This window comes from Paroedura picta, chromosome 10, assembly GCF_049243985.1.
Source record: "Paroedura picta isolate Pp20150507F chromosome 10, Ppicta_v3.0, whole genome shotgun sequence".
NCBI lineage: Eukaryota > Metazoa > Chordata > Lepidosauria > Squamata > Gekkonidae > Paroedura > Paroedura picta.
Window position 1 is genome coordinate 73,600,720 of NC_135378.1, and position 27,695 is coordinate 73,628,414.

At 41.4% G+C, this 27,695-nt stretch overlaps 1 protein-coding gene across 3 annotated transcripts in view; it reads right to left on the bottom strand.

Moving 5' to 3' along the window:
- BMPR1B (bone morphogenetic protein receptor type 1B) overlaps positions 1 to 27,695 on the bottom strand; it is a 247,951-nt gene that overhangs the window by 135,137 nt on the left and 85,119 nt on the right. For 2 of the 3 annotated variants that reach the window (XM_077300844.1, XM_077300845.1), the window contains exon 2: positions 6,148 to 6,221. The gene's annotated coding sequence lies outside the window, so the exon portion shown is untranslated. Of the gene's footprint in view, positions 1 to 1,825; positions 1,841 to 6,147; positions 6,222 to 27,695 lie in introns of those variants that run through there. The other variant, XM_077300846.1, reaches the window with a different exon arrangement.

Consider the following 27,695-nt stretch of genomic DNA (forward strand, 5'->3'; position numbering starts at 1 on the left):
TCTATATTATCTGCTTTCTTTTCCTCAGTTCCAGGGTATCTAAACTTTCTTGAGTTATGAAAAACCAAGGTAGCATCATCTAGCAACTGGGAGTCCACTGGCCCAAATTAAACATGTAGTAAACAATCAGTTTAAGGTCACCCTAGGGCTGAATTTTATTTCATACCTGTTACTCATACCCTATCAGTTCTATCTTAAGTTGAGTTACACTTCCGTAAACCCAGTGGCATCAATGGACGTAGAAAGATGTCATTCTGCATAGGATGGCACTGCACACTAAGCCTTTTCATTTTATTTTATTTGGCAAAATTAATTTTATATTGCACGCTTCTCATGTTTACTTCCGTATGTACACTGGTAAAAATCCAAGCGGCGTAGGAACCTCCGTACTGTTGATTTTATATGCTTGGGTCTCTGAAAATATAACCATGCCCACAGTTTTTTCTCTATTCTAGCCACAAGAGGGAGTGTGTAGAATTAGTTTAAATGACAAATAGATTTTACTTGGCCATTTTTCTAAAGGAGGGTCATATTAATGTCAGCAATTCTAAACCATTGTTCTTAAATGCAAGCTGTTATCCTAGGTATGCTTTAAGTTCAATGAAAGTCAACGGAACTTATAGCTATGATCCGGCACATCCTGGAAAGACACATCCACAGACATGTTCACACCCCCAAGTGGCATTCCTGCCAGTATCTTCCAGCTTTGAAAACAAAGTCAGCTCAGAGGTAAAGGGAAAAGTGCCACAGTGCTCACCAAAGCCCATGCAAGCTCATAAAGAGTCGTTGTGGATCACTGTCAAAGACTGTAGGATCAAGGTGTTAGAGGTTTTAAATAAAAACCTATCTAAGGTAGACCTGTGCTAACAAGCAAAGACAGCTTTCTTTGGGGGACATTCTGCACTCTCACACCAACCATTATAGATCAGAAGAACCCATGGGTGGGCTGAAGGGGATGGGTAGAAAGGTTAAAATAAATACAACTGGAGCCCAAGATCAGACTGACTATAAGAAACTGCCTTGTACTATTGGATTACTGGTCTTTCTATCTCAGCTCTAACTTGCAGCAGCTGTCCAACTTTGCAAAGGTCTTTCTAAGAACTCTGCAAAAGGACTGTGTATACATATCAGAGTCAGGTATCTGGGAATATTTTGGGGATACTTTACTAAATTCCATGCTCCTGCCCTTCTTAAGGACCTGCTGGCCCATGACAAAACCCTCTGCTTTGATTCTTTTTACCCCACTTTTGTCCCCAATGGGAACCAAAGCTGCGTAGAACATGTATCTTCCCTTCACCATTTTATTCTCCCAGCAACAACCTTGTGAGGTAGGTGAGGCTGAAAGGGTGTGTACCCATGGTTACATACTGAGTTACCAGGGCAGCTTAGGGATTTAAACTTGGGCCTCTCAGATTCTAGTCTAGCATTCTTATCATTATACCATGCCGTCACCTAATTTGCTTAAAGAATGAGTCATAGGTTTCTAAGGTTTCCTGATTCCCAGTTCAACAAGGAACAGAAAAAGAGCATTTAGATTTGGAACAAATAGTCTGGTTTGCAGGTCTGCTGGTAGCAGCGGAAAGTAAACCCTACTTGCGAAAAGGAATGTCAGATCAAGCTGGGGAACTCATTGATATTTAGCAGCTGAGACTGGGGCCAGCTGAGGAAACCCCTCATTCTGCAAAGTAAAAAACAAGAGCTAGTCAGGTTGTGTTACCACACATTACCAAAATTAACTTTGGATAATCTAAACTACAGTGGACTATAAAAAGACAGGTGAACCAAAATCACACCAAAAGACTCCAGAAGTCAACAGAATACTTACTTTGCCTGAAGGCGTTTCAACAGCACGGTGGAACTGATTTTATGTGCCTCACTCAAGACATCTCCAAACTACCCACTGTGGACTAAACTACTAAGGCGAAAGGAAACTTGCCAGGGTTGCAGGCACTGGACTAGGGAGGAATCAAAAGCTATACTTCCCTTTTATGTTATTATCTCAATAATCTAATTCCATCATGACCACTATTGATTTCAATGGCTACTAAGAGGGAATCACAAAGGAAGACTGAAGACCTCTATTTTCCCCCTGAAGACCTCTAATTTCTGTCATCTCTTCTCCGTTCATTCCTCTGCTTAAGCCCCCACTTGCTCTCTTACCCCCATGACACCCTTCCAATATTTCGTCTACATATTAGTTTAGCAACTCTAGTTGGTAAACTGGCACCACAAAACAAAAAGGCTCAGAAACTGTAACTCTTGAATGTTTCTCATTAATAATTAGCTAACTAGGTTGCACACTTTGTAATGAAATTCATTATAATATGGGAGGGGGAGCAAGAGAAAATAGCCTTCAAAAGGTTTACCAGAACTCTGTGTCCTGGGTCAGTCTGTTTCCTCCGGCCTAACGCTTGACTTGCCAAACTTGATTTACCAGTGCAGAACCAACAATAAACATGGAAATCACATTTCAGATGGTTGGGAAACGTCAACCGGATGTAGCGATAGGCGTTGAGGGCAGGAATGTAGGGATTCCTTGCTTTTGAGAAAAGCTGGTCTTGCTTTCAGCTACCTATGCTGATTAGTCACAGCTTGTTAATTAATAATGGCATGTTGACCAGCACAGATTGTCGGAAAACAAGGGAAACAGATCTTGCATGTGGCTCCTGAAAAGTCAGGAATGGTCAACTAACCCTTGCAGCTATGCTGACATGTAATTTTCCAAGTCAAGACACAGGGAAAATGTGCTTGTTAATTAAAAGTCATGCTTTACACTTTACACTTATAGAAGTTGGGAGATCTGCAATAAATAACCTTAACTCGTTGGTTTATTTCAGTTTTCAACCAAAGCCTCGGGTCCTGCTTCAGTGATCTGGCACCAAACAAAGGATATCCTGACCTTCAGACGAAATTACAAAAAAACAACTTTAAACATATGGTTTTATGGAAACGTGATTTGGACCATGAAGGATATAGAAAAATTAGTTGGACTCCTGCTGAGAGAGAAGGCTATTTCTCAAGAGTCAATTTATCATAGCAAAGCCAAAGGCCTTTTATCATACTATATGCATAGTTTAAAGAAAAAGGTACAGCGCCAATTCCATTTTCTTGGCTGTGTGTATAAATTGGTTCCTTAAGAACAAAATAACTCATCTCTTTCTATACTTTCCCTCCTCCTGAACAATGCACAGATTCAATATATCACAGAACTAGATAATGAATCAAAAGATAAGAGTAATCTTCCAAATCATTCCACCACTAAATTTAAACATATTTTTTTACCAGAACATAGCATTTATGTCAAATATCTCTGGCTGTTCATGGTAGATGCTTTAGGATACTATTTAAAGGAAGAATGTAGTTGAGAATCTTAGAAGGCTTCACTGCTTTAATTCAGTGGTTCTTATAAGCATGTTGGTTGGGAAGATGTTGGTTGTTAAGAAAGGCCAGAGCACTCCCATATTTCTACCAGTGTGGATCTTGGTTTGTCCATGTGGTAGAGGCAACCCTGATGTCTTTTGCTTCTCTTCAACCAACACAACATGGAAGATTCTGTGCTTTCCCTCACCTCATTCCAGGATAACTGCTAAAGACAGTATATAATAAAAATAACATTTTTACTTGTGTTTGTTTATATAGACATTTTGTCTGTGCCTTTTCCCTTCAGTCTACTTTTCCCTGAGTCCAGTCTAAAGTGAATGCCTTTCATGAGCCGTCGCGGTGAAGTGGTAAAGAGCTTCTAGTCTGGCAAGCTGAATTTGATTCCCTGCTTCTCCACATGCAGCCAGCTGGATGACCTTGGGCTCATCACAGCCCTTATAGTGCTGCTCTGACTGAGTAGTGCTGTCAGAGGTTTTCTCAGCCTCACAGGGTGTCTGCTGTGCAGGGAGGAAGGGAAAGAGATTGCAAGCCATTCTGAGACTCCTTCAGGCAGTGAAAACCTGGATAAAAAACCCAACTCTTCTTGAGCATTCATGCATTTCTGTATTGATATTCTATTTTTCTCCACAGTTGGGATGTCAAAGTAGCTTTGAACATCATTCTCCCTCCATTCTCTAACAATGACCACCTTATCAGGTAAGCCAGGCAGAGAGTTTATGATAGGCCCAAAGTCAACCATCAAATTCCATAATAGAAGTTGCGGTAGGATGGGTCACCCATAGTCCTTGTCCATTACTCTATCTGCTACACCACACTAATTCTTTATGAATACTTCTATTGAGTCGGTTTTTATATTCTGCTTTTATTTACTAGGAGTCTCCAAGCAGCGTACATCCTCTCCCCACAGCAGACAGGCAGGTAAGGCTGAGAGAGCCCTGATATCACTGCTCGGTCAGAACAGCTTTATCAGTGCTGTGGCGAGCCCAAGGTCACCCAGCTGGCTGCATGTGGGGGAGTGGGGAATCAAACCTGCTTTGCCAGATTAGAAGTCCGCACTCCTAACCACTAAAGCAAGCTAAACAAATAAGAAAAAAATTATATAAATTTATACAATAATACTATATTAGACATGATGCAGAGTACAGATACAATGCAGTATAAATGGTACTACAGCAGCAGAAAACAACACAGCAGCGACAGGATGGAAAGATGATGTACACTTTTTAAAACAAAATAATAATTTGGTTAAGTTATATGAGAAATTAAGGTTTTAATCCCCGTTCAGCCAAGGAAGATCCCTGGACGGCCTTAAGCCACACAGTTTCAAGCCTAACCTATCTGATCTCATAGAAGGTAAAAAGGAAACGTGAAAGATTAGATATACTGAAGTAAATAGGCAACAAAAACTGTTCACTAGTTTCAACATCATCAAAAGATAAGCCACAACTATTGAGTTTTTAGGCTATACATTTGTGAGCAGGGTCTCCATTCTGCAAGGACTAGATTACCCTGGACTTCCAACTCTATGATTCTACCTTATATTTCATGTTATTCAAAGTAGTTAGTAGCTAGTTGCACAATATAATAATATTATAATACAGAATAAATAACAAGCTGTTTAAAACCATAGTTTTATCGCTGGGAGATACATTTGTTCTCATGCTTGGCATACTGTCAACACTAGGAGGGTAGAAATAATAAATGAAATTATGCTTCTTTTGAAAGTGAACCCTGAACCTTGGTACCCACTTGGAAAAAGAAGGCTGGGTGTATTAGCCTAAATCTATTTTGGACCTAGATAAGGTAAAGCCTAGAGGTTTATTTATTATTTTAGTCACAGCCAAGTATCAGAAAGCTGAATATTTGCCACACTTCCATCTCTCTGTTCCTTACTCCTTTTTGTCTGATGGATGCATTATGTGAACAATGTTCTTCAGTTTACATCCATTTTCTTCAAGAATATCTTCCCCTAAATGAATTTTCAGCTTTAGGGAATTATTGGCAAGCCCTGAGATATATCCCAACCCAGACAGTCTATTCTTTTAACAAAGGCTTTTGATTCCATATTAACTTCCTTCTAGCTTTTATTTCCTTAACCTATTTAGCTTATGGTAAAGAAACAAAAGTGTTACTCTCACAAACCTTGGCAGCGCCTTGGTATTACAGCACTAGCTTTACAAGTGGAAGGTTCCAATCATGAAGCATCTCAGAGAGGAGGTATTGGGATAAGCCAGTCTACCCGAGACTCAGAAGAGTTGAGAGAAGTCACAACTGGCAATACTGATCTATATCAGGGGTAGTCAAACTGCAGCCCTCCAGATGTCCATGGACTACAATTCCCAGAAGCCCCTGCCAGCGAATGCTGGCAGGGGCTTCTGGGAATTGTAGTCCATGGACATCTGGAGGGCCGCAGTTTGACTACCCCTGATCTATATGAACTCAACATGAGGCAGATTTAGATGTTCATAAACGCAAACTGGCAAAACAGAGCAAGCGTTTTCCCAACAACATGCCTGAGACCCAGAAACCATCACCACTGGTGCCCATTCAAATACAGCAATGAATGAAGACTAATATATCAACCAGTGACAATAAATTCCCATCTGCAAGAGCAAGCAAGATTGCAGAACCAGTCATTAGCCAGCAGGGAGGCAACTCTAACAATTCATTATATCCCAGGATCCTGCTTATCAAAAGGTGCCAATACCACTCTTGAAGGCAAGCAAAGGCACTGAGAGATGAGCTGGAGCAAAACCAAAAACATACCTTCAGATTCCTTCCACTTTCCTTGCATCCTTGGGACAAGATTGCTGTGGTTTTCCTTCAAACACACTTTAAACCTGGGGAGTGGAACAAACACAATTTGGTTTAAACGCCAACACAATGCGATTTCTAAAGAAGAAATCCGAAACCCTGACGCAAATCCACCTTCGTCTTGGCTTGTGCTTTTCTCTCACTCTCCTTCTCCATCACAACAAAGTTGGAGTCCAGTGGCACCTTAAGACCCGCAATGTTTTGTTCAAACTATAAGCTTTTGTGTGCACACAAAAGGAGCCACTGGACTCAAAAACTTTGTTCTGCTGCTTCAGACCAACACGGCTACCCACTTGAATCTATCTGCTTCTGCATGCATGCATCTTCTCCTCCCACCCCCCCCCCCACACGCTCTTTCTAGAAGTGCCACATAGTGGTCTATAAATATTGGTCCGAGCACTTGCTTGCTGTTTTTGCTTGCTCACGGCACAGGTCTGTGTTACTGTACACCATTGGTATTACTCAGTTGAAGTCCTCAGCTGCTCAGACAAACCCACGAATTGGCTCCCTACCCTGCAGTTCTCTGCCTGCCTGGAAATACCATTTGGTTGCCAGCTTTACAGATGCTGTGGGCTTTTCCTGGAGGCTCAAACCAGGCACAGAAGGGTAATTACGAAGCTTGTCTGAAGAAACGGAGCTTTCTCCAAGCAGGTGGAGAGGAAAAAGGAGCAAGGAGGGAGGGGAAGAGCCGCCTTTGTTTTGGCCAAACTGCCCAAATCTCCAGCCCCCTTTACGGCTTTACATATCTAAATATTATTTAGTTAGGATCGTTAAATTTAATTACTGCATAATGTGGATGTCAAAAAATTTCTGGAAAGGGTTTCCTTGGAGAAAAAGCTTTTAAGAAAAAACAATGTTCCCTATCAGCTTTAGTCTTTGTAAGGCCACGCATAAAATGGCCATGCATAAAAAAGAGGCAAGGACTGAGTAATAAGCCGTAATAAATCTGGCACAATCAGGTTTATACATTAGCACGCAAAGGAGCTGGATTCATGGAACACCATTGCCATTGTATGACATGGCTATGCTGTAATACACACAAAATTTTGGTAAGAAAGTACAGCCAACCCCTGGACATCTCAGAATCCTGCTTCCATCCTCCGGAAGATCACCAGAGTTTTCTCCTGCTGTTAAGCCCAGTGTTCTCCAGCACCCCAAATCTGGACTCCCTGTTCTCCAGAAATTCCCTTGTAACCACCAAGGGCAACTTCCCCACAATTATCCCTCATTAGCACTGCTATTATTTGTGTAGGTGTTCACTTTGGACAGCCGCAGTAAGCATGCCCACTGGCTGCTTCCTACATTCTAACTAGTGGATAAAATGCACGCCTTCTCAGAAGGGTTCAGTGACCGTTCATATGAATGGACAAGAGTAATTGGTTTTGCTCCCCTCCCCCTTTCCTTTGTTGAATGGAAAAGGGAAGCTTGAAAACTTTCCTGGAGTAAATGCCAGCTAATTGTGAATGAAGTTCTAAGACAGGGGTAGTCAAACTGCGGCCCTCCAGATGTCCATGGACTACAATTCCCAGGAGCCCCCTTGCCAGCGTTCGCTGGCAGGGGGCTCCTGGGAATTGTAGTCCATGGACATCTGGAGGGCCGCAGTTTGACTGCCCCTGTTCTAAGTTTCATCTGAGCACGTGGGGGTGGGCACATTAAAAGTAAAGTCATTTGCACTTCCCTTTTCCCACCTCCTGTAGCGTACATCACTTTTGATTAAGGCTCTTGAAGAAATGCTAACTATTATCATTATGGTTTGAGGCAAATAAACATAATCCACAAAAAACAAACACAATTTGCCAGCAAAGAATGTCTGAATTTGTGACATCATCAGGGTTTGTAAAGGGCTTTTGATCATACAGGGAGGGGGGGGACAGGGGAAGAGATCACCAAATCTCAGACCAAAAGGCCCCTGCAATTTTGTCAGGAACTATTTTTAAAAGTAATATTTGAAAAGAACTTAAAAGGCAAATGATGAAACTAATAGTACTTATTAAACTACAAAAAGTGTTTCTCCACATAAACCCCATTTCCAAAAATAACATCCCAAGTAGGTCTTGATTTCAGTGAAGTAAGCATTGGCAACATTTCTGTTTACTTCCATAAGAACATGTTAAGGCTCTTACCACTTTATGGTAATAGACAATTTTCTAATGAGCACCAGCAAGGGAAGTATTTATAGGGATAATGTAAATACTAAAATACTATCCATGGGTACTGCTTCCCTAAAAGGAAGCAACAACCAAAACTTCATATCATTCAGAAATTAAGGAGACGGTTGTATCAAAGCTTTAAAAACAGCACACACATTGGTTGAAAGTAATCTGACTGTGACATTCAGCTAGTAATAGGAGTGGCCAAACTGTGGCTCAGATGCCCGTGGACTACAATTACCATGAACCCCCAAGGCCATGTTGGCAAGGGCTCATGGTGACTGTAGTCCATGGACATTTGGAGAGCTACAGCTTAGCATTTGGGGACGAATGAGCACATCTCACAATTGCAAGAAGTCTTACTTTAAAAGAAAGATTCGAAGGAACCAGATTACATTTGCCTGTTTTTAAACAACTATCCTTATTATTCCGTTTGGATCCTGATGAATGCAGAACAGCAAATTTTATGGCTCAGACCAAAATCACATGTCCCTTAGAAACGCAAGAACATCAAAATGTGATTGCAAATCAAAAGCCCCTCATGGACAATCAATCAATTCAGAAGAAATGTGGTTCAAGAACATTTAAAACTTCCTTGTTTTTCACATGTGCATAACATCAGGAAAACAGAGGCTACAAAGCACTTCCTGGGACACAGCTGAAATCAGCTCTACTCCTCTTCCATTGTAACAAAAAGCAGAAATAGTTCTTTCTTTTACTTATCAACCCAGAATTCATCTGCCTTATAAACAAGAGGTGTTTTACATAATAGGCACCAAGAACAAGCCTCATACTTACTACTAATATCTGTCAGCCTGAACCCAGTCGGGCATTCCCAGCTACTACTCCCACTCATCCTCCTCAGCTTCACTTCCATCATCTACCCTCACACACACAAAAAAGAAAGTCTGATCGCATTACAACGCAATTCTCCACTCCTCCACATGCCAGCTAGACAACCTTGGACTACTCACACCCATGAGAAAGCTGTTCTGACCAGGGCTTTCTCAGCCTCACCTACCTCACAGGGTGTCTGTTGTGGGGAGAAGAAAGGGAAGGTGATTGTAAGCCACTTTGAGACTCCTTCAGGTAAAGAAAAGTAGAATATAAAACCAGCTCCTCCTCCTCTTCTTCTAAATGAATTACGTAAATAAATAATGCAACTTATTCCTCTGTGGATGTCTCACCTGCTCCTGTTCACTATTTCTCCTTGCACTCTGGGCTGGGATCAAGAACTAAAAATGAGTTCTCTGCTGAGAACCTAGGCCACCATCAAGCTTGTCCAGATGCCAGTTCAGTTACTCAGGAACTGCATATTGGTTATGAAACCATGTGCCACGATGAGACTGCACCATGAGCACATGGCAAATGCAGAAACACTGCAGCTAGGACTCTCTTCAATACGAAGGAACCGTGTCTCGACATGCATGCTTGACATAAGTGACTAACAGTCTTGTGCAGGATTTCACACAAAAACATTTCTGCAGGTGTGATGTTTTGACTGTTTATTAATGAGTTCCAGCATTCAGCAGGAGTAAGCCTGAGGGGAAACCCTCACAGTTTAACAGTTTAAATTAATTAAATCCAAGCTACCTTTTTTTCTAAAGCAATTTCCAAACATTTGGGGCAGAAAGCTACGAAGGAAAGCTACCCAGCTCTGTGCTCCTGCTGCAGCAATATGAATGTAAGTATTCATGTGGGCAAAGCTGTGTTATATACACTGTAAGGCTACAAACCGAACACAGGCTAAGGTACCTGAAGGCTAATCAATCCCATTCATATGTATGAATCTATATACATGTGTCTACTTATAACATAAAGCCTCTTGTGGCGCAGGGTGGTAAGGCAGCAGACATGCAGTCTGAAGCTCTGCCCATGAAGCTGGGAGTTCAATCCCAGCAGCCGGCTCAAGGTTGACTCAGCCTTCCATCCTTCTGAGGTCGGTGAAATGAGTACCCAGCTTGCTGCTGGGGGGTAAACGGTAATGACTGGGGAAGGCACTGGCAAACCACCCCATATTGAGTCTGCCATGAAAATGCTGGAGGGCGTCACCCCAAGGGTCAGACATGACTCGGTGCTTGCACAGGGGATACCTTTACCTTTTTTACTTATAACATGCACAGATGTGCATATAATAAAAGAAAAATCCGAGGCTGCTAAGAAATCTGGGAACACATCTCTGTAGCTGGCTCATTACAGCATGTAAGGTCCATCATCACCTGATGTAAACCAAGGGTTCCTATTAATTTTACTTAAACATCTATATTTTATCTAGTTATTAAATTCATTGATACGCCACCTTTGTTCTCAAACAGGAAACCAAAGAGACTCGCATTACTCTTGTCTCCTCCATTTTACCCTTGCAGCAACCCTGTGAGAGAGGTTAGGCCAGGCTTTCTCAACCAGGGTTTCATGAAACTCTCAGGCTTCTTGATAGCCCTAGAAGGGTTTCCTGAATGGGTGGGAGTTAATTAATTGTTAATATATTTTTAAAATTTATTAAAGATTTATCGGGTGATATGACTATATCTGGTCATGTTGACCTGCCTTCCCCTCCTAAATGGCCGATAATGGGCCTAAGGGGATGGGAAGGGAAGGGGCTCCAGATGGGCTCTGCTTCCCAACCATATTCGGCATGATCACACCACTTCTGGGGGTTCTTGAAGTCTGAAGTATGTTTCAGGGGCTTCTCAATGGTAAAAAAGTTGAGAAAGGCTGTGTTAGGCTAAGCAAGGGTGGCTGGCCCAAGGTGATTGAGTGAGTTTCCATGGTAGGAGTGGGGATTGGAAAATAGATCTCCCAGACACTTATCTGACACTCTGAAGCACTACACCATACTGGCTCTCTCACTTTTCCTTTTGGTTCAAGGCAGCTATCTTGCCACGATGAATGTTGCCAGGAACATGCAATGTGTATTCATGTTTGTTGCTACCAAGTGACTAAGCTGCAGTCTAGGCATGCTCCTGGGATTGGCAGGCAGGAGGCCAGATTGGCAGAGAGAAGACACGACTCGTTATCAAATTTTTTGGCTTAAAATTTGGCCACAGCTTACGTAAAAAAAAAACATCCCTCCCTTAGAAGGGTTGGCACAGCACAGGAATGAGCCGAACTAGCACCCTGCTGGCCGCCCCCATAATCCACACTATAAAGGAATACTCGCTGGGAATACGTGTTTCCTTTATTTGGGGAAGGGAATGGCAAACCTCCCTGTATTGAATCTGCCAAGAAAACACTAAAGGGTGTCACCCCACGGGTCAGACATGACTCGGTGCTTGCACAGGGGATACCTTTACCTTTACCTTTAAGATGGGAGACAAACTATAGGGGGGCAAAGGGCGCAAGCCTCCTTGGCAACCCCCAGAGTTGTCTGGTCATTTACAAACAGCACTGGCCTACCTCACCGGGCAGCCTGACTGCTTGTAAGCACGACCCCTTTAAGGAGGCCCCAACCCCCATGGGGAGTCTGACTGCACCCCAGCTCCCCACAAAACTGGCTCATTACCTTGCGCAGACCCCGCTGTGATGGCAAGCAAACAAAACAACAATGAACACATCATAGCAAGGGAAAAGGGAGGGTGGGTAACTTGCCCAGCAGACCATCAAAGAGGTGGGAAAGCACCAGGCAGTGTCTTAAGCAGCTACTCCTGGCCTGCCTCCCCAACGACGCACACACTGCTGCTAGCAGCACGCCCACCCATGCCGAAGCCGAGCCGAGCAGCCGCGTCTTCTCCCACCCGCCGTCCACCCGCCAAATGGCAGCCAGGGTAAGTCCCCACTGCCTAGAGATAGCTTGGAGGATGGGGTCAGCTGGGGTCTTGTGCACCGGGACCGATATAAAAGAGATTGATGATCTTGCTTTGGAGATGTGGCCTCAAAATATCACCATATGCTGGGGGGGGGGGGGCTCAAGGGCTATCAGGACACATATTTTTAAAACCATGTATAGTTAACTTTTTCATGTAATTTCCAGCTTAGAACCAGTGTTACAAACAATCTGTAACAGGCTATATAATAGAAAATTAAAACAAAAAGAAAATGGCTTGCCAGAACAATTCTAAAAATATCAGTCAGATCTCCAAGGTATCCCAGATAAATTAGGATAGCCGGGACTTTCATTTTTAAAAAGCAGACGCCTAACAAATAACAGCAGGGAAAGTATTCTAAACTCTGGATACCAGTGTAGAAAAGTCTCAGTCTCCACAGAGGCAAATGAAATTTTTTAAGGCAAAGGAATAAGGTAAGGGGGGGGGGGCAGTGAGAAAATGGAAACTGGACATTGGAGGGAAGTCCCCAGCTTTGTTCTTTCCCACAAGGCTGGTAAACCATCAGGCCAACACAAATTAGGGTCACCAAACCTTAAACTCTCCCAAGTAGATACTAAGAGCTATTTCATAGAATCATAGAATCATAGAGTTGGAAGGGGCCATACAGGCCATCTAGTCCAACCCCCTGCTCAACACAGGATCAGCCCAAAGTATCCTAAAGCATCCAAGAAAAGCATGTATCCAACCTTTGCTTGAAGACTGCCAGTAATTTCAAACATTACTGAAAGGTGTACATACAGGATGTGTGAATACCTTGTTGTTTCAGTAATCATACATGTTTCAATAACATCTGTGTGAAAGCTTAGGTTCTTTGTTTGGACAAAATAATCAGGCAACAGTGCTACATTCCTCACAAACTAATGAGAGAATGAATAATACAGGCAATGTGTGAAGCAGAGTCATAGGGGACTCAGAAGCACAGTCATAGGGGACAGGGTTTTAAGCAAAGAAAAAGAAAAAATATTACTAGGACAGAGGTTGGAAGTGGGAAAAACAGTATACATGGGGTGCAGCCTGCTGAAAGGCCATTATTAATTATTTTCTCTCCATTTAATAAGCATGCCATTGCTCTTTTAGTATCAAGTTGCTTATGTTTGACTATAAGAGACTTTGTTTTTGAGTCATAAATACTTTCGAGTCTTGGGACTAGACAGGAAGATCATAACATGACTCCAAAAGCCTTTCTTTAAAAAAAATCAACTGCTGAATGATCATTATAGAGCTTATTCATTTTTATTTGCAGAACTATTGACTGAACACTTAATACACCAATGAGCTTTCTTAGCTTTATTGTTACCACTGTGTAAATTCTGAAATCTGTGAAACCCTGTTTCAAGTTTGCCCCATCATCCTTCAAAAGCCAATAAAATCTAAATTAAAATGTGGATACGATACCAACTTTGAAATGTAAGTGAACTGTATACAATTGCTAAGATCTGAATATTTGCAAATAATAAAAATTGCATGCAGTTTTGATGTTTGAACCCATTGCACCTAATCCCTTTGATGTTTGAGGACATAATGACTTTGAGGACTGGATCAAAGGAATCCCAAGGGACAGGACATGACCCAAAGCATCACTGCATGAGTAGCCAGTGGCCATGAAAGAATCTGTGTATATATGTGCAAGACAGACTATGTAGACAAAACATTTTAAAATTAAATTGATTTCTACCCTGCATTTCACCTAAATGGGAAGGCAAAGTTTACAAAGCAAATGAAAAATATAATTTACATGCAACACAGCTCTGGCACCCAAGCTGGTCCCAGACCCACTGGGATGGATTACTCCTATGGAAGTACATTGAGAAGGTCCAATTAAAAATGCTACATACTAAAAGTAACAGAAAAATCCAAGGGACTGTTCCCCTTATTATACCACAATTCTACATACCTTTTGTCTGTGTAGGTCCCATGACCCCCTCAAAGAGCACACAGTTAAAACTTTTCAACTGATAGAAAAACTGATTTGATCTAGCCCTTAGCTCTCTTTGGCTACAAATTACAAAGACTCAACTTAAATTATTTAAGTCAACTCCCCAATGCATTTTATTAGAGATAGTGCAGAAAGAAAACATTTATTTTTTTTTATTTCAAGCCATTTTTCCTTCCCTGTCATATTAAAAGTTTATCTAAATCCAGCATCTATGTTAGCAGAAATTACTCTACTTATGCCATACCAACATGCTGCCAGATTATTAAATGAGTTCACACATTAGAAACCACCAAAGTAGGAAATAATTAGCACTACTGTTGGCAGAACATCTTAATGGCCTCTGTGATTAACTAACATCATTGCCTAAGCAAGTCATCCTTCCAGGTCAAGCCTGAGTCATACTGGCAGAATAGTATAAGGTCTAAAGCAGGGGTAGTCAAACTGCGGCCCTCCAGATGTCCATGGACTACAATTCCCAGGAGCCCCTGCCAGCATTTGGGCATCTGGAGGACCACAGGTTGACTACCCCTGCACTAGACCCTATAGGCCCCGATAGAACAAACCAGAATTACTTTGTATTCATTGCTGTATAAATTAAACAAAGCAAGTGGACACGGACATTTTATGTCTACTTACATATTCAACTTCACATTATAATAATTATAAAAAATTTAGATTCATGTACTGTGGTAATCATAGAATCATAGAATCATAGAATTGGAAGGGGCCATACAGGCCATCTAGTCCAACCCCCTGCTCAACGCAGGATTAGCCCTAAGCATCCTAAAGCATCCAAGAAAAGTGTGTATCCAACCTTTGCTTGAAGACTGCCAGTGAGGGGGAGCTCACCACCTCCTTAGGCAGCCTATTCCACTGCTGAACTACTCTGACTGTGAAAAACTTTTTCCTGATATCTAGCCTATATCGTTGTGCTCGAAGTTTAAACCCATTACTGCGTGTCCTCTCCTCTGCAGCCAGCAGAAACAGCATCCTGCCCTCCTCCAAGTGACAACCTTTCAAATACTTAAAGAGGGCTATCATGTCCCCTCTCAACCTCCTTTTCTCCAGGCTGAACATTCCCAAGTCCCTCAACCTATCTTCATAGGGCTTGGTCCCTTGGCCCCAGATCATCTTCGTCGCTCTCCTCTGTACCCTTTCAATTTTATCAACGTCCTTCTTGAAGTGAGGCCTCCAGAACTGCACAAAGTACTCCAGGTGTTGTCTGACCAGTGCCACATACAATGGGACTATGACATCTTGTGATTTTGATGTGATGCCTCTGTTGATACAGCCCAAAATGGCATTTGCCTTTTTTACCGCTGCATCACACTGCCTGCTCATGTTTAATTTACAATCCACAAGTACCCCAAGGTCTCGTTCACACACAGTGCTACCTAGAAGCGTATCCCCCATCCAGTAGGCATGCTTTTCATTTTTCTGACCCAGATGCAGAACTTTACACTTATCTTTATTAAATTGCATCTTGTTCTCATTTGCCCATTAATGCACCGAGGGCAATAGACCCCGTTCCCTTCTGATCCCATTTAAACATTGGCAACCAGTGTCTAACAGGATGCGACTTTCCTCAAAGCTTCTCACAGGTAGTTCATTTTATGATAGGGATTTGATGCCCACCAACAGCTGTGTGCCTGCCCACTATCCCAGCTGGATCACTTTTTCTGGGAAGTCACCCGACTCATGGGGGAGGGGGAGAGTGCTGAACAGTGATATGCAGTGAGTGGAGATCACTTAAAGCAGACTAAACATTTCGGTTAGCAACAAATTCCTTCAAGGAACATATTGCCGGCACATGTGCGGGCACTGCAGGCAGTCAAATGTGGCTTCACAAAGAAGATTAAATAAGCCACTAATTAAAATTCAAAATTCTTAGAAAGAAAAGCATTAACCCAGTTCAGAACAGCAACTTCCTTGAACAGAGAAAATTACTGATCCCTCACTGTTATCTCATAACAATTCAGTTTTATCAAGTTGTAACAGTCAGGACTTACCAATATGCATACATTCTAGGCTCGCCTCAGGTTCATACCTTACTCTTTCCTCAGGTGCTAGGCTAAAATGTTTCTTTTGACCCAGACATTATTCAATGCCCTTAATGTAGGATATCTGGCCCTATTCTGCACACAATAGATAGAAGTAGATTTTCTGGTTCCACACAGGAAAATTCAGTTGACAAAGCACATTGAAAGTGCTTTGTGATGATCCTATGTGTGCAGAATTGGCCCAGTTCAGTTCATGTAGCTGGAGAAAAGCCATGGGGAAGCTCCTTGGAACATTGGAGGAGGGGGGCAATGTGATACTTGCGGAATTACTCAATAGCAGCTGAAAAGAAAGAGCCACTTTTCACGCTGTAAATAACAGGAAGAGTTGGAATCACAGGGCTACCCCAACACACCTGGCCTTGCTGCTGCTCCTTGTTTGGTGTAGTGGTTAGGAGTGCAGACTTCTAATCTGGCATGCTGGGTTCAATTCTGCACTCCCCCACATGCAACCAGCTGGGTGACCTTGGGCTCACCACGGCACTAATAAAACTGTTCTGACCAAGCAGTGATATCAGGGCTCTCTCAGCCTCACCCACCCCACAGGGTGTCTGTTGTGGGGAGAGGAAAGGGAAGACGACTGTAAGCCGCTTTGAGCCTCCTTCGGGTAGAGAAAAGCGGCATATAAGAACCAACTCTTCTTCTCTTCTTCTTGTTGTCTCTTCTTTTGTAATCTTGGGAGGGGAGGAAGAATAAACCTACATACACAAGGAGCTGACCGTATACCTTTTTCAGCATTAGGCTCACAGAGTACACAAATGGTACTTGGACACACATCCTGATCAGCCCAATTCCAACTAACATAGGAACTGAAGTAAGATGTAACCAGAAAGTGAAAAAGAAAATCCATAATTATCTTTCAAATTGGGTCAAAAGGGACTATTGCAGAGGCAAAAGCAGCAAGAAAGTTGTTTCAATATGTTTGTACCAAAATGCAGGTTGCTGGTTTCTTAGCACCAACGTTATGGCAACTCCTCATGGGTCAAGGCAAGAGATGAGCAGAGGTGGTTGACTTCCTCTGCAGAGCAACCTTAGTCTCCCTTGGTGGTCTTCCATACCAGGGTCAACCCTTTATAGCTTTCAAGCTTTGAAAATTAGGGCTACTATGAATTAGCACACTTTCAATCACTGTCTGTCTTGCTTCCAGCAGATGGGACTAGGCCATGGCAATTTCTTGATCAAGATTGCTTGGGGAAATAACCCTGGCCACACAATACTTGGACTACAGCCTTTATTATATTATTGGCAACATCTCGCTATACCTTGAAGCAGTTTGAACTTGGAATTAAAATTGGAAAAGCTGCTAGCTGCTAGACAGCTTTCCCTTTTGAAAAAACAAATTGAATATGAAGTCCTATTTCCATAATTATTTATTGGAAGAGGCAATTCCAGAAGATTGTCCCTCTGTTAAAACAATACAGCGTGGATAAAACTACAGCTGATCTATATTAAATAAGATGTCATGGCAAAGCAGAAGGCTGGTAAACTCTGCCCTCAAAGTTAATGCCTTTTCCATTTCCCAAGATACACTGCATAATTAGAAATGAAAACAAGAGCACTGAGATTAATAGCAATTTGCACGTTAATTGTATTATACTGCTGACAAACAAGTTACTTAGGGCAGAGGAACATGGAATCTACTGCTGAAAACAGAATCTGCACACTGAGTTTTCCTCTCTCCTTCCTGCAACACTGTTATGTTCTAGACTTGCTGAGTTGAGTCATGAGGCAAGAATTCTACTGGATCCACAGGTCAGGACCATTAAAAAAAGCTCACGGAGAGCTCTAGCAAAAGTCCTAAAGATAACTGAAAGCTCACAACAGTCATGCTGGAGTCATCCAAGTCCCACCACCCTGGGAATTAAAAGGAATGCACATGATTTTCATGAAGCTGCAAGATTTATCCAGGTAGTAAAAAGTGGGGTTAAAAAAAAAGAGCTCTTCAGTTCTCTCTCAAGACTTTGCAGGTACATGGAAAAAATCCTTTTCCTAGGATGCCAATTGCTCCCTACATGGCAAGTTTCCCTATTCCTGGGAACAGCAGCTAAAGGTCTGGAATGAGGGTGATAACATTGTTGTCCCAGAAGAAAGCAAAGACCTGTAGACATGTGGATGATCACCTAAGTCCTACAAATTGTGTGAAAGAATTGTTGCCTTGACCATTTTCACACGGGGGACTTTGCTGCCCTGACACCCATGTGGCAGCACAAATCCGGGGTGTACGAAGTGCACCAAGCCAAATGCTCCCCCAAGTGGGAGCAGGAAGACATGGGGCAACCTGCCCCAGCTCATGCTCCAGCCTGCAGCCCAGTGCCAAGCCTCCAGTGCTGAGGAATAAATAGACCACCAGATCTCCCCAAAGCACCATATTAGCAGTATTTCACATTTGTATTGGTTTCCTAGTAGTCTGCAATACTAATATGAGCTCAGAGAGTTTATCCGGGTTATCATGAAAACATAACCGCTATACTTTTCTGGGAAGTATTTCTCAATGTCTTGCAAGAAGCTCCAAACTACGAGGCGCTGGATGCTTCAGTGCACATGGACCCTCTCGTAGCTGCTGTGACATCTGTGGCTGAGTATATCTAAGAACATGAGCCTCTTGTGGCGCAGAGTGGTAAGGCAGCCGTCTGAAAGCTTTGCCCATAAGGCTGGGAGTTCAATCCCAGCAGCCGGCTCAAGGTTGACTCAGCCTTCCATCCTTCCGAGGTCGGTAAAATGAGTACCCAGCTTGCTGGGGGGTAAACGGTAATGACTGGGGAAGGCACTGGCAAACCACCCCGTATTGAGTCTGCCATGAAAACGCTAGAGGGCGTCACCCCAAGGGTCAGACATGACTCGGTGCTTGCACAGGGGATACCTTTACCTTTACCTTTATATCTAAGGACTCAAAAGCACATTATTTTGAAGAGGGCAGTGGAGGTTCATTGAGATGACTCTCCTTAAGAAATGCCGCAGTGATGCTTTCCAGACTACCCCGTATTGTAGTCTCCAATGAACTCTCCGTTTACAGCCATTTTAATTAAATCTATACTATAGGAGAGGAAGATAAATTATCAAGGGGAAACGAAGCTAATGACTCTCCTCAAGAGACCCAGATCATACTTGGGTCACAGGTGCACATGAGTCTCATAAACTAACTGTTTTCCCAACTGCTCAATATCACACCTAAAGAATATTAACATGAAGTTTTCACGGCATAAAAAAGGAGACAAATGATGAGATTATTACTTTTCATATTTCAGAATAATTATCTAGCAATTATAACTCCTTTCTGTTTAGTGAGAGTCAAGCTCTTAAAACATTTCTACGTCTTAGAATTGCCAATGGGGAGGTTACTTATCATACACTTAGGAAGGCAGACACTCCATTTGAGGGGCAGAGAAAGAGAAAAAAGAAAGGAAAAAAAGAACAGAGAAGGTGAAAGCCAATGACAAAATTGGCATTAAAGATCACAGGAAAGTATACTTGTGTGAAAAGGGAAATGATAATGACAAAGAAATAGAATAAGGCTTGATACTCATCCTGCAGCACTTGAAGACAGAGAACTGAGCAAATGAGCACTAATTGAAATCATGAGAGAACAGTACCAAAAATGCAAGACTCAAAAATGGTGAAAAGGGTTTAATTTTGTTTCAAATTGCACTAAATCCACTGAAGCAAATGGGAGTGATTTATTTTAAGCTGACCAGATTGTCCCACTTTTGGAGGGACATCTGGGGGTATCTGGCAAATTGTACTTATGTTGAAATTAAAAAATATATATATTACAATACTATTTTTGCGTTCTATGCGTTCTATGAAACATTTTGTTGCTCCATATAGACCAAATTTTTAATCAAGAATCCCCCCCCCCCACCGGTCAATGGTGTCCCGTTTTACCAAAGTTAAAATCTGGTCACCTTAATTTATTTAGGATCTACTGTAAATATATCAAATGCAAGAAAATAAAAAGCTGCAAGTGGGTGCCAGTAAAGTCCACTGAACTAAAAGAGCAATTAGGGAATTGCAGGAGAGACCATGGAGAGAAAAGCAGACAGCAGGGGAACTATGAAGACATTAAAGAGCAGGGGGCAGCAAATTTTACACCTTATTTTTGATTGGAAGCAACTGGCCACATAAGTCTATATGTTCTTCTAGTTAATCCACATAGACCAATCTACTAAAGAAAAGTTGACTTTTGCTGCAAAATACATTCGTGTGCAGCTGTTCTTTCCAGATTTCAGTTAATTTAGAAAAATGTGGTCCCACAGTAGGCTTCACACACCAATCTTTATGATGCATTTGACTGCAGGCTCAAATCCAAAGGATTAACTCATACACTGAATATTGAAAGTCCTCGCATGAAGCTTCAAGTTTGCAACAGTCATTGGGTCTTCATACAATGGCCCTTTTCTCCCCAAGTGTAGAGAGGCAAGGTTCTTTTGGATCAGGATGAGGTATTTAACAACAACACTTTATTTCCAGTCTTTTCAACCAGTACAAGAGGTATTTAACAAGTGCAAACTTTGCATCTTCAAATGTAACTCGCTAAGTGTTTTTTCTTTGGTCAGTAGTAATAGGAGTAAAACTATACAATGCCCTATAAATATTTTCCATGTTTGATGCCAAGACATTTAGGATTTCTGGGTAGAAACCCTACTTACTACCTGTGTTCTTTTAAGTTACAGCAGACTCCATTTCAGACTCCATTTACCATTTGATTCAACATAGATTTCCAACTCTCTCTTTTAGCAGTTTTATGATACATTTCTAAATGTTATTCAGGAGAATGTAAGTGAGCACTGGAGCAAACATTTCACAACTCATTTGATGATGATCAGGACGTGCATCCAAGTACCATTTGTGTTCTCTGTGAGCCTAATGCTGAAAACAGAATACGGGCAGTGTTGAAATATAAAATCCCATTCCTACTAGAAATCACATTCCAAGCAAAGGAAAAGCTCAGCTTTAGAGAGGCACTAGAAGGTTTCAAAAGAGAAAGTGGCACCCAATATGCACCCAAAGCTGCCATGACTCCCACCAGCCCTTTTTGGGGGTTTTGGTTCACAACGAATATTTTTAGAGTGTGGGTGGGACAAGTGGAGCTTCTGTGCAGCATGGTTTCTGATTGGCCACTGGAGACATACAAAAAGGTCGGGGACTTCAAAGACATCATGGGGGAGGGACCAGCATACTTGATATTTTCTATTTTGCTAGACTTTCAGGACTTGAAGGAAATGGGTAAATTTTACATGTAAAACCGTATTTTACTTGTAAAACTGTAACGATCCTAGTCCATTGCTCAATAGACACAGTTTAAATGGAGTTATCTGGATGTTGAGAATGGCTGGAAGGACAGGCAAAGTGATTAAGAGAGGTGGCCTCTAATCTGGTTCAGGGCAACGTACATCAATTTTGCATAACATAGTAAGTCAAAAGAATTAATTAAAGTTTAAAGTTAGAATGGCTAATAATTCAAACAAATAAAACAAATGGAGCAAGAATATCTGCAACCAGCAGTCCCCGCAGTATTTATTAGGTCCCAATTCATTTCTATTAACATAAGTTTACATAAGGAACTCGTATTTCAAGTTTACATAAACAATTAGTATATCAAGTAGGAAACTGTGCCCAAGCCACAACACTGTCTAGATGGAGAAAGTTCAAAAGACACACGCAAAAAAAAAAAATCCATTTACCAATTGCCTGAATCACAGACATCTATAACTTTTCTCTGTCTGATTAACATCGCACAGAGCATCACAAAGAAAGTCCTGTATGACCAAGTGGTTACTGGGAGGGCAATAGGGTAAGAACAACAAAGTTTTTAAACTAAGATTAATTGAGAAAATTACTGTTTAATTACAAGCAGCAGGATAAATATATGCTTACATTATTTGTAGTGACTGCATCAGGTCAATGTCAGGACTAGAGTCAGGTCACCATACAGTGATGTGATTGGATACTAATTTGGTATTATGAACCACAACTGGATGAGTGGGGCATTGTTAATCGTAGGGATAATAGTATTGTAAATGGGTTATCAAGGAGGGGATAAAGCAAACTCAGGCAAGTATAGCTGTCTGGAAAGCAGGAGACTAAGGAATGCCTTTGGATAACTGCAATTTTGTGTTTTGATTTATTAGCTTGAGTTTCAGGTTAAGTCATTGATTGAACTTTCTGTAGTATAAATCTGCTCTTGCAATCATGCTAGAAGTAAAACATTAGATATTTAAGCTCATTTTTACATGATTAAAGGTCGCAATCCTATGCAAATGTGCCTAAAAGCAAGCACTGTTGAACAAAATGGGATTTACTTTTAAGTAAACGTGCAAAGGGCTGAACTGCATGTTGGGGACTTCATTTTTTTCCACTCAACGACATTCTATTTCTATTCTCTGTAAAAAATATTCCAACAAGTCCATATATTTTGCCTAATACAGGATGAAATCAGACAGCCTACCAGAAAATAAACACACCCATGCAAGGAGGAGAGACCAATAATGCATCAGAACAGCCTGGTCAGAGACACATTTTAGCACTAAAGTTTGATGGGGGAAAAAATCTTTATCCAGTAGGCTGCTTTGCCTAGCTTCGGCGACAACCACCCAGATCATGGGAACGAAGGCCCCGTGCACGCCTACTCCAGGTCTGTCACCCAGGACAGACCCACCACAGCCTCACCAGGCCTCAGCAGTTAACAAAAGCTTCTAGAGCACAACAAAATTTTAGTCCAGTGGCACCTTTACAAACAACAAACCAACCAAACTTTGTTCGGTCAGTTCTGACTAACTTGACTGCCTACCTGATTCCACAGAATGTTCCAATTCAATAAGTTTATTGGTTATAGCAGCCTTTCTCATCTTTACCATTGAGAACCCCCTGAAAGGTTCTTTCGGCTTCAGGGAACCCCAGAGCTGGCACAATCATGCCGAATATGGTTGGGAAGCATAGCTGTGACCACACACACACACACAAGGCCCCTCCTCTTCCCACCCCCTTCAGGCCCATCAGTGGCCACTGGGGGCCCACATATGGCCACATCACCTGATAAATATTTAACACATTTTAAAAATATATTTAAATTTATTAGGCCCCACCCATTTTGGAAACCCTTCCATGGCCTTCACGAAACCCTTGTTGAGAAATCTTGGGGTATGGGCAAATTGTTGCCTCTTCCAATGAGCTAGCAACAATTCAGTTCTTATTCTCTCAATTGTAAATATGTAGACAGCAAAATGAACATCAACAACCTGTGGTCAATGTAGCAAGAGTTATCCCCTAAGCTTTCCAAAATGCTGATATTAGAGAGCCCCCTGCCCCATCTTTTTCATTACCGAGCCTGTTAAAAGCTTCTTGGCTCATGGCTGGGCTCTGATCATTTCGCCCTGCATCAAAAGCTGCTCCCCTCTTTATCTAACAGCCATTTGTACAGAGTTAGAAAAGCTGCCACACTTTGTAACATAAAACACCCAAAAAGTACACAGCAGCTGTTCATATTTGCAAGGAAAGTCTGTTATAGTAATGATGTCATGGAAAAAAGTCTGGAATTGATTAGAAACTATCAGACAGGCAAGCCATTCAATCCCATGAAACAATGCACATTCCCATGTTGCACTGCAAGCCACTAAGGCACAAGTTTAGAAAACGAATGGACTACAAAATATTACTGAAATACAGCAAATCACACACCGTTTTCAGGAATGTTTTATTAAAACTCAGCTTTCTGCTGCGTGGAATCAAACACGTAAGTCTAGCTTACCTTCAAATTGTTTGGGATTTTCTTCTCCAGTATCTTTCATGAAATCTAAATGCACAGCTGACAGTGTGTTTGCTCTCATACACTTGCATGATAAAAGGAATTCATGGCAGCTAAAGAACTTCAACACAGAGAAAAATACATTTGAGCATCTTGAATATAGATGTGTAAACTGAATTACTTGTTTGTTTGTTTGTGTTTTCATATTGTCCTTTCAACTTCCATGTTAACATATCAATCGAACTGGTGCAACAATGACAACTTCAGCATTTGGTGATATTGGGAAGAGCCATTAAGTCCCAATGGATTTAAGGCAACCCTATAGGGCAGCCACTCTTAACATTTTTACCATTGAGAAACCACTGCAACATTCTTCAGGCTTTGAGAAACCCCAAAAGTGGCACAATTGTGCAGAGTATGGTCGGGAAGCATAGCTGTGCACACACCCATCTAGGGCCCTTCCCCTTCCCAACCCCTCCAGGCCCATCATTGGCCATTATGGGGGGAAGGAGCATGTCAACATAACCATATATATATAAAACATCATCCTGGTATTCTTTAGTGGTCTCCCATCCAAGTGCTGAACAACAATGACATGCCACAGCAAGCCAACGTGCACTTTGAATGGGCCAAGCTAGGAACACATTAGCATGTGAACCAACATGCACATTCATAATTCAGAAAGCCCCAATAAATAATCAGAGTATGCCATCAAGTTGCAGCTACAAGACCACGGGATTTTCCAAAAAAGAGATGCTAGCAACCCTGGATTTCCTTGGTGGTCTCCCATCCAATCACTATTGATGGCCCTGCTTACATATCTAAGCTCTGACAAGCCTGAGCTAAACTGAACTATCAGGCTGATTCAGAAAGCCCTGCCATTGTAAAAATTAATATCGCCTTTTGTAGATGAATGCTAACAGCATGCTATAAGTTACTTCTAAGAAAGTACCCTACTATGTGTGGAAAACTCATTTGCTCAAGGGGGAAGGTCACATTTTCTCCTCGCTCGCTCACCTACACACATACTCACCCCGTGCTAAATGCTATTTCCCCCCCTCTATATCGTACTGTAGTAAGGGGTGTTTTTTAGGGGGGTTTATTGTTTTGAATTGTGTGAACCACCACAAGACCAGTGGATGGATGGATGGATGGATGGATGGATGGATGGATGGATGGATGGATGGATGGATGGATGGATGGATGGATGGATGGATCGATCGATCGATCGATATTTCACAATTGCCACTCTTCTGACTACTTGACACAGCCTTTCAGGTAAAAGGGGCCTCAATGGGAAGAATGTAGAAAGATCCTGTACCACAAGCCCAATTCAATTACAGTTCTTAGGATCCACATTAGTCATTTTCCAGCACCATAGCAATAATCACAGAAATCGCAAGATTTTGCATATTTTTTAACAGCATAAACTTTTATCTGTTAAGGGAAAGATGTGTTTTAGAATCAGAGAATAGGGATAGAATTTGCTGGAATGCAAAAGATTGTTTAAAAATGTCTTGTAAATTTTTAAATAGTCCCTAACAATAAATAGTTACACAGATATGCAATAAAATATTCATAGAATTGTTTTTAAATTATAACTGGATGGCATTCTGGCAATGCAGCAGACTCTCTCACAACGCAACTGACATAAAGCACGGGAGGTATACACATCAAAGTTACATTAAGGATCGGGTTACTGAATTATAAATTAAACAAATTAAAAGCACACACTTGGTAAACCACAGTATATTTTTACAACAACTAATCAATGGATCAAATTATATGAATCAAAGCTTGAATCAGTAGAGTGAAACATCAAACTCTTACCAGCTTTTAATGAACTCAACCGCTTAAATAAATCAAACTTGCTGGGAGCACGTTACATGCTGCAGATGGATGAACGTTATCGAGCAATCTAAAAGACACTTTACAGGTTACCAACTTCCTTAATGCAGGCCCAAGTAGATATGAATGGTAGATTTATGTAAATTAACATGTGCCACAACCCTAATATACATGGGTTTCTACTAGGATTACCTACCAATCATCACTGTTGCAGGCACATGACTGTCAGGTATAACTTGGAGGTTACTATGGGTAAGCTCTAAGAACCACCAAAAACTCTATGGTAAAACCACTGAGCTACTGATGTCACATGACCGCCATAATAATTACCCCCCAACCCTCATGATGGTTGCTAGGCTTAGAGTTGAAACCCAGATTTCCATTATATACAGAAAAACGGAAGTCACTGCCAGTTGTAACTTCTCAGTGTAATGTTATTTATTTATTTATTTATTTATTTATTTATTTATTTATTTATTTATTTATTTGGATTTTTATACCACCCATTCTTTACAGCTCTGGGTGGTTTACATGGAACAATGTGCTGCATAGATAGGAAGAACTGTAGCTAAACAAAGCTTTTGCACTGCAGGGGGGGGTTATATAAGGGAACCAATTTGTAAGGCCAACAGTAGACCTCTGAAGGAAAGTAGCATTTGTACTTTAGCCGTGACTTTTAGATGAATTCTAGCGTATTTTAGATGAATAGTATCTCAAAGATTAAATATGATGACCTCTGCAGTCTTGCTATATAACTACTACATATTTTTTTACACTTACAAATGTGGTAACACAGATAGCGCGTGAGAAAATACACCAAAGATTCAGAATGTGTAATACAATAAAATACGGATTAAAAGAGAAAAGAAATACCAGGACATCAAAATCTAAAGCACTTCCAGTTACTGAAAGTAAGGTATTTTAGGATAAATAAATAATTTGTTCAAATGTAACCAGAGGCCAAGCCACTGTATTCTGTCTCACAAATATCCTATGATTAAACATTTGTATCAACTTATCCCTAAAATAATGAACAGTAAAATGCATAAGCGTTATTGAGCTTTAATTGAGCAGGTTCAAGGGCAGCTTTCATACTTCCCAGTGCTCTGTCTCATTTTCTGCAGCAATCTTAGAGTAACATTAGCCTCATTAAAATGTTTGTCACATACCAAAAGCCAAATGACAATCAAAGTTACAGTATTCCAAAAAGTCAGCCTTTGCCAACACACATCACACGGGTGCCACAGCTATTTCCTGTTCTAAATTTAGGGAGAACTGGGGCATATCTAAGAACATTTTAACTACTTTTTTAACAGAAGGCAGTGTATGTATTTCAGGGAGGGGAAATCCTCCAAAACTTGATTGAGGGGGATGAGAATATTTATTTATTTGGAAAAGCCAACAGGCATTTCTTAAGTGGGGTGTTCACAGGAGACCTGGTCCTGTCTCACGTGCCAGAACCTCACAAATGGAATCTCATGACTGGAGACTGGCTGCTAAATTTAAAGAGATGATAAATGGCTTTTTTTAAAGTGGGAAAAGTCCCTAGTGTTTGAAAGTGATTTCTTCATTGGTGAATAAACAATTATCTTTTGGAACAGCCTGCCACATTAGTTGGTCCCATATGGTGGTACACTCCTTCCTGAAGAACAGATTGAGGAAGCACATTCCCCACCATTATTTAACACTTAATTGAGTAGAAGTTTGGTTTTACGCACCACAAGTTTAACAACAGTACTCTAAAAGCAAGTGATCCTGAAGCACAGAGATTAACAAATTTTCAAATCTTTTCATTCTGGCTTGCCTTTCAGAACTATGTCTAGGACAGGAGTAGTCAACCTGTGGTCCTCCAGATGTTCATGGACTACAATTCCATGAACATCTGGAGGACCACAGGTTGACTACCCCTGGTCTAGGAGATAACGTTTTTGTGATGGCTTTGGT